Source organism: Paramisgurnus dabryanus, chromosome 24, assembly GCF_030506205.2.
Source record: "Paramisgurnus dabryanus chromosome 24, PD_genome_1.1, whole genome shotgun sequence".
NCBI classification, from domain to species: domain Eukaryota; kingdom Metazoa; phylum Chordata; class Actinopteri; order Cypriniformes; family Cobitidae; genus Paramisgurnus; species Paramisgurnus dabryanus.
The window spans coordinates 9,894,443-9,911,472 of NC_133360.1; the positions used below are offsets into that span (position 1 = coordinate 9,894,443).

Below are 17,030 nucleotides of genomic sequence, written 5' to 3' on the forward strand. Positions count from 1 at the left end.
GGATCATAGTTTTGCTTTTAAAGTCCTTAAAGTCTGAAGTCAAGAGATTTTAGAAAAATCTCTACACGATTAAAAAGAATACACATCACAATCTTTTACCAATTAAGATTATATGTTAAATAAAAATAAAAGTAGGACCTGAGACACGTTCCTGTAATGTCCTTTAAGTCATCAGGTGATAATGCAAGAATATTTTATGTTGAGATTAGAAATTTGCTCGGTAAAGTGTGGTAGAAATTCACTCCACTCAAATTAATGAAGGTACCAAGCGGTATGTGCCAGACAAAATTATTACACAAGATAAACTAACATAACTTGACACTGAGCCTTGCCCAATCTAATCTTATTGAAACAATCCACTATGAGAGGGACGTGTCCTAGCTGTTCCCATGATGAACACTATCACTTGAAAATTGTTTAGAGTTAATAAACAGACAGTAGTCCAGACATAACATACAGAAAGCTTTAATAAACAAACATAAATCCTGAATAAAGATAATTAGGATAATTATTTTATTGTCTGTAAGATTATTGTCTGAGACATTGTAATATTTCTATTGACTTGAGTGACTTCTTCTATATCCACCAAGTTTATGTATCCTATAAACTAACATTAAAGAACAATCCACCACACAAAGAATTACCTTAAAAGTCACAGATGCACACAAGAAAAATGTTACAGAGCAAAAGACAATGACCAGAATATGAATTAAAATTTGGGGAACAAATATGCATCAAAAATATAATTAGATTCATATAACAGTTTAAGCAGAAAACAACTTTTACTTTGGTCATACAGACAAATAAAAAAAATAAAATTGAAAAAAATCTTATAGTCTAATCTACAGGGCATTTAAATGCAAGCATAAAAAATAAACAGAAGAAATCAAGTCTAAAGACCATTAAAAGGATTGGATTAGTCAGGTAATTTAAGTAATTTTAGTTATTTGAAAAATTTTGGCTAAACTAAGACTATTTGTCAATCACACTTTAAACACTTTTACAGTCACATTTACAGAGCCTTAAAAATATAAACATTAAAACAAAAGATAACAGGAAAAAAGCAAGAATAGCTAATTTTGCTGTTTGTATTTTGTAGTTTATGCTTACCCTCTAAAATAGCACAATTGTGTAAAATCCAGAGAACAACATACAGATTTACATTTTATTTTATTAATTATTACTTCTGCGTGAAGTAGACATTTCATGTCCTTCAGAGGCAGAGAGAAATGCTGCACCCTCCCCATCATGTGCTCCTCCCTGTGCTTCATCCTGTGCCCCACGCTGTGCTCCAGGCTGTGCTCCAGGCTGTGCTCCACCATGTGCTCCACCCTGTGCTCCACCCTGTGCTCCACCCTGTGCCTCACCCTGTGCTCCACCCTGTGCTCCATCCGCTTTTACAAAAAAGTATTTACAAACATCAAAACAAATGATGATAAAAGAGAACACAATGAGCACAGAATAACCACAGACCTGCAAAAAAACAACAACACAACAAAGGAATACAAGAAAATAATTAAAACTACAAGCAGTGATGGAAGGGCCCTCGCACACATGACACCGCCACGCCGTGGCATAAGAATTAAAGGGAACAGTAGTAAATAGGCATTTAAGCATGTAAACATAGGTGAACCGGTTACACTTTATTTTGATAGTCCACTTTAGACATTCTACTAACTATAAATAACTTTGCAACTACATGTCAACTAACTTTCAATAATTTGCAACTATACATCAACTAACTGTCATTAGTGTATTAGTAGACTCTAATGGTTGGGGTTAGGGAAGAGGTTTGGGTTAGTGGAATAAGTTGACATGCACCTGCAAAGATACTTATAGACAGTTGAATGTCTGTTGAGATTTCATCACAATAAAGTGTTAGTAGATATTAAGCAGACATTCTACTAATTCTCTAAAGAATGGTAGTTGATAAGTAGTTGCAAAGTTACTTATAGTTAGTAAAATGTCTAAAGTGGACTATCGAACCATTTAAAAGTGTAGTATAATGTGCCACATTTCCTGTTCCTAATTACAAATGACAGCGAGGTAGCATCGTGTAAGATAGCATGAGAGAGAGAGAGAGAGAGAGAGAGAGTGAGCGAGTGTGAGTGAGTGAGTGTGAGTGACTACATGTAAATATTGGCACATAGATGTGTTCAGTCCAGGACTCTTATCAATCATGTGAAGTTTGGGACAAATCCGACTGAACGTGAATGAACATGAAAAATCTAAACGGGACAACATACCTTTGTTTAAAAATTGTGCGCAAGTCATAATCCATCTATTCTCATGTTTGTAAATTATCTTCACCAAGCAATCGCAGTATGACATCAACTTGCATTTGTAGTCCACAAAGGTAATAAATCTAAGAAATGTTAATATATTCTTAGATGTTTACATCGGCTTCATGGAAGAGAACGATCCGCGATTGTTGTTTCCACTAAAATATTCACACTGCGCTGGACACCCGTGTTAAAACTCCATAGTATGTGTGAGCTCGCTTTTAGTTTTAGTTTCAGTCTCTCCGTATCCGAACAAACAATCCACTCGCTCTGTGTCCGTCTGACAAAACAATCCACGTAGCCTACTCCGTTTTCTGATTAAATATCTTCCTTTAATCCTGTGTATCATTTAAATCCAACAGAAAACAAACAATATATGACCAAAGAGCGCAGTCCCTGTGTTCCAATGCAAGGGCTGCACCCTACTAAGCATGCGATAAAAGGTGAACACTCGGCCTTTCAAGGCGCTCAGAAGTTTGCGAAGAGAACTGAAATGAGACGGTCTAACCTTCGCAGGACCCATAATTTGCCTCATTTGCTGCACGCGCATTGCGCCTGTCAGCAGGACACAGCGGAGACGTTTCTAACTTATTAAAATAAATATGAAATCAGAAAAATTATAATTTATTTTAGAAAATATGACATGTTGACACAATTGTCTCCAAGTTTTTAAAGAGACACTACACAATTTTAATACATTATATATTTTTGTAAACATGCAGAATATTTGTCTAAATGGTCTAAATCAGGGGTGTCAAACATGCGGCCCGCGGGCCGGATACGGCCCGCAAAGGTGTCCAATCCGGCCCGCATGATGATTTATACAGTTTTATTAAATATTAAATACATATTTTAAAAACCCTTTTAGGCAGGTGTCTAGTTCGTGTTTAATATGAGAGACTTGCGGAAAGCAGCAAAACGCGGAACATAGAGTAAACACGGTGCCCAAAAATCTTGCCGTTTTATTGTTACCGCTCCGCTAAAGATCCACCAATTCTGGTAATCCACTTCGTGTTTTCCCCCCCGCTCCGCAGCATCTCTGTGTCCACTCTCTGCCTGGAGAGCGAAGACAACAGTTTCCAAAGTTCGTTGCATTAACAGGTAGATTCATTACATTATATCAGTTGTTAAACCGGAGAATTAGTAATTTGTAAGTATGTTTATGTATTTCTTCCGGTAATGATTTGCTGTCAGTGTTCTAAAAGTGCTAAAAACTTAGCAAGCAAACAACAACAAAATATCCACATTCTTATTAACGTTACAAAGCTTGTCTAATCGATTTAATGTTCCCGATCAGATCTAAGTTAATATAAACACTAAATTTGCTGTTGTTAGCATACTTTGTAGACAAAAAATACAAAAAACACCAATGCCTTCACAAAATAACGACAGAGAACGGAAAGAGAGGCTTTTAGCAGCAGTTCAACATTGCAAACATGGATTCAAAGCTCCATCAAGCTAGCAGGTAAATCATATTGAATATTTAGCAGATTGTCACACTTTAATTCTTGTTATTATATTTCCCATTATAATCACATGTCTAAGTTGATGCTAGTAATATAACACATAATATTTATAATACTTTATTAAAACCATAATAATAGTACCACCCCCCATAGTGCCATTTTTGGTTTGGGCCACTGCCCCATCTAGCATTTTCATTTTCTAAATGACTGTTCTCATAACAAATATATTCCAAAGAAAAGTGAATGGTTTATAAATAATTTTGGCATTAAGGCAAAAGAAGTTAAATTAAAGCTTTTCAACCTATAAGGCCAGTGGGTTTTGTTCAGATGTAAATTTGTGTGTATAATATGTACAGTACGAGTGTGACCTTATGAAATGTAGTTTTCACAGAGCTGTGTGTTTCTCTGGTTTTCTTGCTAAACAAACTAATTAATTGGTTTGTTTAGTAATTTTAACACAATTATCAGCACACTAAGGTTTAAAAAAATTATCCGGCCCGCACTTCATGGCGTTATTTACCATCCGGCCCTCAGCCTAAAATGAGTTTGACACCCTGTCTAAATGATATACATAAATAAACAAAGTTTACATATTAAGATAATTTCTAACAAAAATATTCAAAGGTTGAATCTAAAGCAAAATAGGCTCCTACAGTATGTGATATATTAGAGTCTTACGTGTAAAATAGCCCATCCATATCATTTTATTGTTTGACTGTTCAGTACTGTTCATATTTACATTTAAAAAGCAGACATAAAAGTAACTTAAAAGTTACTTTTCTAATTAACTAATTACTTTTGATATACAGTAACTGGTACAGTAATTCAGTTACTTTTAAAAGAAGTAACTAGTAACTGTAACTAATTACTAATTTTCAGTAACTTGCCCAACACTGGTGACTATTGACATGTAGATGTGTTCAGTCCAGGACTCTTATTAATCATGTGAAGTTAGGGAAAGATCGGACATTGCATAATCAGTGTAAACAAGTCACTTCCTGTTGCCAGCTGGTGGTGCTATAACCATAAGTGACTATTGACATGTAGATGTGTTCAGTTCAGGACTCTTATTAATCATGTGAAGTTTGGGACAGATCAGACATTGCATAATCAGTGTAAACATGTCACTTCCTGTTGCCAGCTGGTGGCGCTATAACCATAAGTGACTATTGACATGTAGATGTGTTCAGTTCAGGACTCTTATTAATCATGTGAAGTTTGGGACAGATCAGACATTGCATAATCAGTGTAAACATGTCACTTCCTGTTGCCAGCTGGTGGCGCTATAACCATAAGTGACTATTGACATGTAGATGTGTTCAGTCCAGGACTCTTATTAATCATGTGAAGTTTGGGACAGATCAGACATTGCATAATCATTGTAAACATGTCACTTCCTGTTGCCAGCTGGTGGCGCTATAACCATAAGTGACTATTGACATGTAGATGTGTTCAGGTCAGGACTCTTAGCAATCATGTGAAGTTTGGGACAGATCGGACACTGCATGCCTGAGTTCCAGCAACCTGTTTCATAGCGAAACATCAAACTTTGGCTGTCCGAAACAGACACAAATTTTAATATAGAATCAAATCTTTCGCAATTTAGCATCACACAGGCCTTAAGATGAGGCTCGCCAAATATGATGATGATCCGACAAAAATTGTAGGAGGAGTTAGTTAAAGAATGACTGCTGGAAATGAGAAAAACTGAGCCAAAATCTGAGAAATAATTCAAAATAGCTGACTTCCTGTTTGGTTTAGGGCGTTGCTCCAAGATTCTTTTTTGTAGGGCTTGTAATAATACATGAGCATACCGAAATTCGTACATGTAAGTTAAACACAGTCCAAGGGCTGCTTCATTCAATATTTGAAAGTGGCGCTAAAACATGTTCCTTCAGGTTTCCAGCTGGTGGCGCTATGGCTATAAATGAAAATTGTTATGTAGATGTGTTCAGGTCAGGACTCTTAGCAATCATGTGAAATTTGGGACAGATCGGACATTGTATGCATGAGTTCCAGCAACTTCCTGTTTCATTGGAAAACATCAAATTTTGTCGGGCCAGAACCGACACAAATTTTTACGTAGAGTAAAATCCTTCACAATTTAGAATCACAAAGGCCTTAAGATGACACCCACCAAATATGAAGATGATCCGACGAAAACTGTAGGAGGAGTTAGTTAAAGTATGACGCCTGGAAATGACAAAAACTGCGCCCAAATCACAAAAATAACTCAGAATAGCTGACTTCCTGTTTGGTTTACGGCTTTGCTCCAAGAGACTTTTTTGTAGGTCTTGTCATGCTACAGAAGCGTACCAAATTTCGTAATTGTACGTCAAACACAGTCTGAGGGCTGCTTCGTTGAAAATTTGTAGGTGGCGCTATAGAGCCATTTTCCCACGCCTAATTCTAAAGCCCACACCACATGTAAATTTTCATCACTCTTGACATCTGTGCAAAATTTCATGAGTTTTCGAGTATGTTTAGGCCCTCTAAAGTCCCGCTGAAGTCGGAGAAGAAAAAGAAAAAAAATAATAATAATAATAACTCCTTGAAGAACAATAGGGTCCTCACACCCCGGTGTGCTCGGGCCCTAAATATTATAACATTTTACAAATTTTAGCCCTCACTGTTGTTATAATTATAATTTTTTGCTAGCATGTTTTAAGACCACCAGAGAAAGTCATATTTTAATAATATTAACTTTTTTTTACCTGAGATATCCAGATGTTCTTCTGATACTCCAGTCTTTTTTCAATTGTATTCCCTTTAAAGGCCAGTTGAGTGGGTTGACACCACTTTATGTTTATCTCGTTATCAAAAACATAATTTCCTTCCCATGTTGTCAAGCTACAAGCCAGATAATCACCATCAATTAGCAAGATGATGATCCACATAACAGGGGGAATCAGACAATTGACAAATTTAATCACACAATCCAAAACCTTAGCCTTAGTTGAACATGTACAATGATCGCATTGATGTTTATAGGGTCTCAAAAGGGCGAACATTATAGCAAATGTTAAAACTAAAGGTCCAATGAAGATGAGTGCTATTAGCTTTTTATTCCAGTCATTTCTGCATGGGCATGAAAGATTTGGTTCAATCAATTCCTCCAGTACAATTAACAAAAGACTTAATGAAAAGGCTAATACACTGTAACTGATCAGAAAAAGTTGCAAGGAATGTAGAAAATGTTGCGGTGAAGGCATCTTTTGAAACGTCTGCAGTCCTGTCCACACGATATTTAAAGATGATCAGATACCTTTAGTAATACGATAATTATTATTATTAAGAGCAATGATACACACAATTTTCATTTTTGTACAACATCCCTAATTTCACACATGCAGATACATTTTTTATTAAAAAGTCATAAAGTTAAGAATCAATATGTGTTCCCTTTCAGTCGGTCACTACGACGTCACGTCGTGACCGACGAATTGGGAACTCGCTTAGAGAGACCAATCTGCTTCGAATACTACTAAAACGCCAATGAACTTGGCATTGAGATATTTGCATAATGCTGGCGCCGCCCCGCCAGGTGCGTATATAAGCAGCAGGTGCAAATAGGGAAATTAGCTTTTATTCGCTTCGAAAGCCTGCAGTATCTGCTACTGAGAAGCTACTCTACTCTGTTGGGATCTGATTGCTGAAGTTGGTTGTACTAGCAGTACCACAGCGGACGCTTCGCTTATTCCACGGCTCTACATCTGTTTATTGTTTTGAGTTTAGTGTGTGCGTGGCCTTCCTGTGCGCTCATCAACTAAGCATCTGAGTGAATTTCCCTAAAAGAGTGATACGAGAGAGCTTTGTGCCTTGTTAAAGGCAGCCACTCTCTCGTATATTTCCGGACATCAGCGTCCTTTTCAGGGTGGCTTTTCGTCCGTGCGATCTTGGGTGCGGCAAATACATGGGTCCGAAGGACGGTCACGAGCGTTGTCTTTCGTGTTTGGGCATCGAGCACGCAGAGGCAGCGTTCGCTGGGGGTAAGTGTTCTCACTGCGAGAGCATGTCCCTTGTGGATTTGCGGAGACGGTTGTCTTTCCTCCGGGAAAAGCGCAACCCTCGTCATGCGAGTGCTGAACGCCGCCACGGTGCGGCTGTGAAGCTCTCAAAGGACGACCTCCGCATCACTGTGCTGAGCCGGTCGGGGGATTCGTCCTCATGCTCTCAGCCTCCTCATCCACAGCCGGTTGATGTGCCGATGGAGACTTCAGCGTCGTGTTCTACGATGTCTCTAGAATCCATTGTGCCTCCCTCCGGGTCCACCGACGCCGCAGCATCCGAGGGTGGGCCTCCTCCCCCTGACGTGGACCCCGACGCCCTTCCTCCCTCTGGTCGGGTTGGGACGCCGGAGTTCGATCCAGAGATGGTGGCCGTGCTCGCTCGAGCGGCGGAGACCGTAGGGTTAGAGTGGGTTCCCCCCCCCAGCCCGAGCCGTCCCGCCTGGATGATTGGTTCTTTGGAGCTGCCCGGGTGTCACAACCCTCTCCACCGGTGCCTTTCTTCCCCGAGGTGCACGAGGAGCTGACTAGAACCTGGAAGTCGCCGTTTTCCATGAGATTACGGCCGTTTCAGCCCTCCCCCCTCACCTCCCTCACCAGCGGAGCCGCTAAGGGTTACACGGGGATCCCTCCCGTGGAGCGTGCTGTCGCGATGCAACTGTGTCCGGCTCACGCTCCCTCTTGGAAGGACCGCCCAACCCTCCCCTCTCGTGCCTGCAGACAGTCCTCCGGTTTAACGGGCGCTGCCCACCAGGCATGTGGAGAGGCGGCTTCAGCCCTGCACGCAATGGCGTTGCTGCAGGTTCATCAAGCGAAGGCCTTGAGGGATCTGCACGAGGGAGGACACGACTCGCCTGTCCTTTCGGAGCTCCGGGCTGCCACTGATCTGGCTCTTCGCGCTACGAAGGTGACAGCGCAGGCGATTGGTCGTGCCATGTCCACTATGGTGGTCCAGGAACGCCACTTATGGCTATGTCTGGCGGACATGTCGGATGCGGAGAAGAACAAGTTCTTAGACGCTCCCGTGTCCCAGGCTGGTCTCTTCGGTGAGTCGGTGGAGTCTTTTGCCCAGCAGTTCTCCGCCGCCCAGAAGCAGACGGAGGCGATCGCTCAGATCATGCCCCGGCGCAAGCGACCTGCATCTCGCCCTCCAGCGCCGGCGGCCCCGTCTGCTCCTCGCCGAGGGCGCCCTGCGGCGGCTGCCTCCACCCCCCCCACTAGAACATCTTCCAGGCCACGGAGGGGGAACAGCCGTCGGCAGCCCGCCCCGCCCGCCCCACCCGCTTCCCGTGGTAAACGGAGATCGAAGCGGCCCTGAGACGGGCGACCTGGATTCGGATGGGATCACTCTACGGGAGACGGTGATGGCATCGCTCCCTCCACCGGTAGAGGGCCGGGTGGAGAATCTTTGGTTTCGTTTTGTTCCGTTCCGCCGGCTTCTCAGCCGGCACCCACAAAACCACAAAAAGAGTGCATTCCTATTCCTTCTCCAGGTCTCCAGAGGATCGAGAGAGATGTGAGCGGGCATTTACGTGCTCTTCCTCCCTCTCCTCTGTCGCCAGCGGGTGTCCTGAGGAGTTCCAGCTCTCCGCTGAGGAGTCGGGACCACCAGCACCCTCCTCGGAGTCTGTGCTCTCCGCTGAGGAGACCAGACGACCGTCACCCTCAGCGGGCTCAGGTCAGTGTCACACACACATACTGTAGATGCTTATGCTGTCACAGCAGACGCACCGGCAGTCCCACCTGTCTCGCTTCGCTGCCCCACCGCGGGTACTTCGGTAGTGTCGTTAATTCTCCTCGTACGGTGCCTGGGTGCTTGGCTTCAGTTCCCAGCCCGTTTCGTTGGGTTTTACGCACAATCCGCCTCGGTTACAAGATCCGGCACACCCCAAAATTCTCGGGCTTTCATTTCACTGTGGTGAAAGCGCCCGATGCACATGTACTGCGTGCAAAGGTCGATGTCCTGTTGGCGAAGGATGTATCGAGCCGGTCCCTCTTACCGAGATGATGATGATGATAGGGTTTTTCCAGCCTTTATCTCATAGTACCCAAAATACGCGGCGGGTTACGGTCGATTTGATTTACGCACCGGCTCTACAAAGGTGTTCTTTTGGACGATAACGCCGAGGCTCGTATTTCAATATTCAGATCGTTTGCAGCCTTAGACCTGTAAGACGTGTACTTTATGTGTCCATCTCCCCTCGCTTTAGACCGTTTTTCGCTCTGCGTCGTGGGGTGGGCATATTAATACTAAGTACATCATTCGAGCTGTCTCTCTCTCTCCGTGTCTCCATGTGCTAGTCACGGCTTTAAAATATCAGAGAGAGGGTTGTTCGCATTCTGCTTTTATGTACGTCGACTTATAATAGCCCGTTCTTGGCAGACGTGCGCGAACACAGAGTTAATGCTTCGACATCTCGCTCGTTTATATCTTCAGGTCGACTGGGAAGGAGTCCTTTGCCCCGTGCAGAGGATCCTTTTTCTCAGTATGGAAATTAGACTCGATCGACTAAATGGCGTGTTTTACAAGAGCGCGCAACCAGTCAGTTCTGACTTGCCTCGGTTTAATTCGAGGGAAGTACGCGGTCCCTCTGAAACAATTTCAGAAGCTCCTGGACATATGACAGCATGCTGCGGCTGTGACACCGCCCGAGCTGCTTCATATGAGACCGCTTCAGCGTTGGCTTACGATCGAGTCTCGAGGAGAGCGTGGCGCACCGGCGTACACCGTGTAAACATTACACCTGCGTGTCATTCCAACTTCCCCGTGGTAGACCCGGCATTTCCGATAGACAATGCCCCCTGAAAGGTCTCCTGGCATTCTGTAGCATGTATGCCCTTAGCACGGGATGATCGCCACGTATGACGGGCTTGCAGTCTCAGGGGTGTGCATAGCACCCCAACTGCCGCGAGCGGTGCGCTGTATATCTGGGACTTGTACGCTCCGCTATGGAGATGCGAGGGAAGGATGTATTAGCCGACACCAATAACATTGCGACTGTTGCGCTATTTACCGTTAAGGCGGTTTTGCGCTCTCGTCACCTGTCGCATCTCGCTCGTCATCTCCTCCTTTGGAGTCAGAAGCATCTGAGGTCCCTTCGTGCCATTCACATTCCGGGCTCGCTCAATACAGCAGCGGACGCGCTTCTCGAGCTGCGCGCCCCGGCGAATGGCGACTCCACCCCCAGACGGTCCAGCTAATTTGGAAGAAGTTCGGTTGTGCGTAGATAGATCTGTTTGCGTCGCCGGACGATACCCACTGTCGCCTATTTTATTCACTACCGAGGGCAGCCTCGGCGTGGATGCGTTGGCACACAGCTGGCCTCGGGGGATGCGCAAATACGCATTCCTTCCAGTGAGCTTAATCGCACAGACACTGTGCAAAGTCAGGCAGGACGAGGAGAGCCTTTTATTAATCGTCCATACTGGACGACTGGAAATTGGTTTTTCATAGTTAATGCTCCTCGCGACAGCCCTCCCTGGCGGATTCCCCTGAGGAAGGACTTTCTTTCTTAGGAAGGGGCACATTGGCACTCGCGCCCCGACCCGTGGGATCTCCATGTATGGTCGTTGAGCGCGCGCAAGGTTTAGGTGATTTATCGCAAACGGTATCTAACACCATCGACGCGGTTCGAGCACCGTCCACAAGACGGGCTTACGCGCTTAATGAAACCTTTTTCGTCACCTGGTGCTCTTTGCAATGCGAGGACCCCAGAGAATGCCCCATTAACATTGTGCTTTATATCTTCAACGTAGGTTAGATGGTAGGCTGTCCCTTCGCCATTAAAGTTGATATCGCCGCTATTTCTGCTCGTCACTCACTCACTTATCAACGGCAGATCAGTTGGCCAGCATGATTTGGTTATTACACTATAAGAGGCGCTCGCAGGCTAAACCCCTCGCGCCCTCCTTCTATTCCTCCTTGGGACCTGTCCATGGTGCTGAAAGCCCTTCAGGCCCCCCCGTTCGAGCCTTTGCAGTCTGCGAGTCTGAAGCTTTTATCAATGAAAGCTCTGACCCTGCTAGCTTTGGCCTCAATGAAGAGAGTAGGGGATTTACATGCATTCTCTGTTGACGACTCGTGCCTTCAGTTTGGTCCTGCTGCCTCAAGCGTAACATTGAGGCCCAGACCAGGCTACGTGCCCAAAGTTCCCACGACTCCTTTCAGAGACCAAGTGGTGAGCTTGCAAGCGCTGCCCCCGGAGGACGCAGACCCAACCGTGGCTTTGTTGTGCCCCGTACGCGCACTGCGACTCTACGTGGATCGCACGCAAAGCCTCAGGACCTCAGACCAGCTCTTTGTTTGTTATGGTGGCCAGCAGAAAGGGAAAGCTGTCACTAAGCAGAGGATGTCTCATTGGATAGTTGATACTATCGCCCTGGCTTATAATCTTCAGGGTATTCCTTGCCCCTTTAATTTGAGAGCGCACTCCACACGGAGCGTTGCCTCATCTTGGGCTCTAGCTCGTGGTTCCTCGCTAACAGACATCTGTAGAGCTGCTGGTTGGGCGACACCTAATACGTTCATTAGATTTTACAGTGTTCGTATTGAGCCTGTATCCTCTCGTGTTCTTTCCTCACCAGGGGGAGCACGGAGAACAGTCTCACAGGTCGGCTTGCAGCCTCCATCTGATGCTTCATAACTGTGTCAGTATGGAAGGCCTTCAGAACAAAAATGCGTAATGGTTTGAATTGTTCTTCCTCCGCTGCCTTGGCAGCCTTTGTTGCGGAGCATTGGCTGTCAGCCTTCACTAGCTGCATCCTCGCGAACCTACGTGTTGGCTCGGGCTCCACATTGTGTCCCACCGGGTTCCTTTGTGAGTATTTTTCCGTGGGGTTAATCCTACTAGCCCACGTTTCCCTTAGCAGAGCACTGCTTTGCTTACACAGCCACGGCTGTCATTTTACCTCAACTACGGTTGACTTTCGCCCACCATTAACCCTTAAGACGGGTGGTGGCTTCCGCAGCGTTCCTATCCCGCTCAGGTAGGGCGCTTCCCAGTCGCTGGCACTTCTGTGGGGTTAAAGGAACATCTAGTGCCCGGCCTTCTGCCTTAAAACCTAATTCTCCTTATCCTTAAGTGGAACCGGAGGGCTTTACGCAGACACTGGAAGAGGTCAGCCCCTAGTGGCGTTTTGGTAGGGATTCCCAATTCGTCGGTCACGACGTGACGTCGTAGTGACCGACTGAAAGGGAACGTCTCGGTTACGGATGTAACCCTCGTTCCCTGAAGGAGGGAACGGAGACGTCACGTCCCGTCGCCACAGGTGCTGCCACCTGCTGTTACGGCCGGTCACACTTTCCGGCTTTCTCAGCGAATAAGAAGCTAATTTCCCTATTTGCACCTGCTGCTTATATACGCACCTGGCGGGGCGGCGCCAGCATTATGCAAATATCTCAATGCCAAGTTCATTGGCGTTTTAGTAGTATTCGAAGCAGATTGGTCTCTCTAAGCGAGTTCCCAATTCGTCGGTCACGACGTGACGTCTCCGTTCCCTCCTTCAGGGAACGAGGGTTACATCCGTAACCGAGACGTTCCCCATACTAAAATGTAACTGAATACAGAATTGTTGCAAAGGCAACAAAATAAATAAATACCTCCACAGTTTACTAAAGTTTACAAATTTGCAATTAAACTGGCACTCATACACTACAGCATACTGACTCAATAGGCTACACTAAACATCATGTCTAATGGTTAAAATGTATTTTTAAATAGATCTCTTTCTTTCTGTGATATATAATTCACTTTTACTGCTGTGACAACATTTTTAAAGTGACATATACATGTGTTATTAAATGACAAATACAAAAACACTTTACAGCAACAATCTGCAATTAATATTACTTTAGGAATAAATACTATTATAGCCTAATAATACAACTACTAACAATACATTAGTAATAAGAGACCCATGTAAAAAATGTAATAGAGAGACAATTATTTTAGACCCACCTGTATTTGCTCTTGTGCTGTTGTGCAGGTTTGTGACTTGATACATTTATATCAGTCCACAATTGTCAACTGTGGGTGGTGCTTTGCTTTCCAGATCTGTACATTTGATTTCTGTTTGGCTAGTTGCCTGCACACATAGCATACATTTGCACGCCAAACATAAGAAAAAACTCGCTAGTAAAGATATTGTGAAATAAAAATCAAAACAACACAATGTGACATTGCATTAACAAGACGCTTTTCTTATGAAATACATGAAAATGGTCAATGACGCCATTTAAATATCACTTTGTGTTGAACAAATGTCATGTCTGCCTTTACATACAAAACTTTCTGATAAAAGAAAAAGCATTACAAAATAAAAATGATATGCAAAAAAAGGACATATTTAAAGACATCTGCCATTTACCCATCTGGCCTTCGTTTCACACTTGTAATTTAGAAGCTTCAGGGTTATCCCTGAAATTAACCCAGGGTTATGAAACCCTGTTCGGAAGCAAAGTTAGCACCGCTTTTGTGGGGTTAACACCGTATTGAAGTGCCAAACGATTCTAAGGTCACCAGGACTCTAACAATTTCCAGTGTAAAAAGTAATTATCACGTTGTAAGATATAGGAATACCAGTAAATTTGTGAAAATTTTGAGGTCTCCATGAGGAAACAAGCTTATAAATCAAACAGAATGATGTTTATTGAAAATGTGAAGTAGCAGAAAGTTTTCTGTGATGCTTGGGGTTTGGGTTAGGGGAAGAGAATAGAATATGCAGTCTGTACAGTATAAAAACCATTACGTCTATGGAATGTCCCCATAAAACATGGAAACCAGAATGTGTTTAGAATAAAAATAATATTTTAAAATATTATACGAATAAACCCCCATCTTAAAAGGCGATGCAGTGAATACAATTAATTTATACTCACCTGTATTTGCTCTTGTCTTGTTGCGATGGGCTATCCAACTTTTGAATTGTGTTAAGCACCTTGCCTTACGAGATCTTTTTTTACGAGATCTTAAACTTATTCAAACCAGACTCAACTTGTCAAAAAATTACGTGGGTGGGTTCTTGCTTTTAACTTTCAAGTCAGTACTTGAAACAAAGTACAGCATTAACTTGGATTGCTTTGTTAATTGTGAACTATAAATCACCTTAAAGGAAACAATTATATATAATGCCATTAGGAACAAATCCGAGACTAAGAAATGGGCATTTGGTTGGGTAAACCTTTTGCATTTATGATCTTTTAAGCAACTTTAGGGCAAATTACATTTTAAAAAAGATCTGTTTTGCTCATTTGAATCTTCAATTGAATGCTCGAAAGCATTGAGGCTTATTTAGGCTGGGTGGATTTGATTTCCTCTGAGATCTGTCTTCTAATTACTGTAATACAGGAATGTACATGTCATTTAACATTAATTAAATTGTATTTATTAACATCAAAGAGTTAAAAAAGCAAAAAGGACTCCCATCTCTCAATGTTTCTCTGTACAGCACAGGGAATAAATGCAGAGGAAAACTAAAAGGTTTGTTTAATAAGGGGCATTTGACAACAAAGCATTTAAATACGGCTAAAAGGTTTGTGGACTTGCACTGGCCTCAACCCTAAAAAGAACCAAACTGTTGATCCTAATCCCTCCTAGGAATAGATGAATATTCTGGAGCAACTTTTATATATAGCCTTTGCTCATTTTGGTTTGGAGAAAAAACAACTGCACATAATGGTTTGCAACTAAGTGTCCCCTGTTGAGAAATGAAAGAGTTAAACAATGTGACACTGGACTTTAATGAGGGGCTTTGAATCTTATGAAATACATGGAAATGTTCAGTGATGCTATAGGTAGAACAAAACTATTTGGTTGAAAAAAGTCCTGGCCTCTTTTTTTTTATTTTCAAATAAACAAAGAAAGAAATTCTGAAGTGTTGTGATGATGATAGACTCTTTTGGGGGATTAATTGACACAATAACAACATACGTGAAGAATAACTGTAAAAAGTTACAAAATGAAAATTATTTGCAAAATAGGAATTAAGGTTTGTTTCGAACCGCACTTTTAAATAACTTGTTAGGGGAGTGACACAAACGGACATGCAAGACAGAAAAGCGTTTCAACGTCTATCAATACAACTGCTCATCTTAGGTGTCAACATGCAACCGAAATTTAACCCTGTACCGGGTCCAGAATTATCTTATTTTGACTTAATATAAAATATTCCTTTAATTTTTAATGGTCTGTCATGGACCCAGTACCACATATGAGATTCTGTTTGAAAGCTTAGAGTCTCTACTTTCTGCAGATATGCATCACTTTGAGATATGTTTTACTGTAAGAAAGTTATTTTCACTTAATTTACACTATCACCCCCCCGACAATTTATTATATGATTTAATATTCACATATTTCATATTTTTCAAATATGACAAACATGGGCAAGTCTTATATCAAATGAAAGCTCTCACTCTCAGGAATAAGGCTATAGCGTTATTTTTGTTCTATTATTAACACATATCCAACAATCATCGAATGAATAATAGGGTTAAAAATTGTCTTTTATAAACATATGGGAAACTTGAGTGTGAACTGCCTCAGATAGCACATATAGCCACAAATGATACACCATATTTTATCTTAGGTCCTACTCTAAACAATGAATCCATTCACAGCATTTTCTTTGGTTGTGTGCATATATAATCCCTTGCTATTTATTATATGTGCAAAACAAAAAATTAATATTTATATGAAAAATGTATTTTCGCACCCTTCAGTAAAATAAGAATATCTTTTGAATGCGACATGCTAAAGAGTTCATTCTTTTTTTGGGTGTTTACTGCTGCTAACAACCAGAACTGTCTGCAGTCTGCTAGAGCACACAGAACCACAGTTATACACTATCACAGACAGTGTTTACAACATAAAAAAAGAAAATTTGGTGTTTCATCATATGAAAAACAACATAAATAACAATATTTGTCACAAACAGCAGCTTTTTATGTAATTTCAAAGGGTTTTCTGCAAAATGATATAAAGATATTGCATTTATTCCACTGTATGTGGTTATGGTAGCACTTCAAATGTTTTTTGGCAGAAATTGTACACCATAAGCTTATTATTCCTCCCATCAGTTGGAGTAAAATAACTTTTGCATACATTATGATAGAGAAAAAAAATCCTTTTTCATCTGTAAGCTGGCAATTGCTGGAATCAAACAAAACTATCTGCAGGTTTCGTTACCACTCAGGGCCAGAGTTATACACTTTTACATACAGACTTAAGAAAAAAAACATCAAAAAGCCCCTATTTATTTTTGTGTTTATTAGAGGA

General features: G+C 42.3%; 1 long non-coding RNA gene across 1 annotated transcript; it reads right to left on the reverse strand.

The window, feature by feature from the left end:
• Window positions 1-476: 476 nt before the first annotated feature.
• Window positions 477-14,711, reverse strand: LOC135721585 (uncharacterized). Its single transcript, XR_010521511.1, has 4 exons — window positions 14,633-14,711; window positions 13,713-13,839; window positions 6,463-7,013; window positions 477-1,473 (listed from the first exon to the last, which is right to left on the reverse strand). It is a non-coding gene; the product is annotated as an uncharacterized lncRNA (long non-coding RNA).
• Window positions 14,712-17,030: the final 2,319 nt, after the last annotated feature.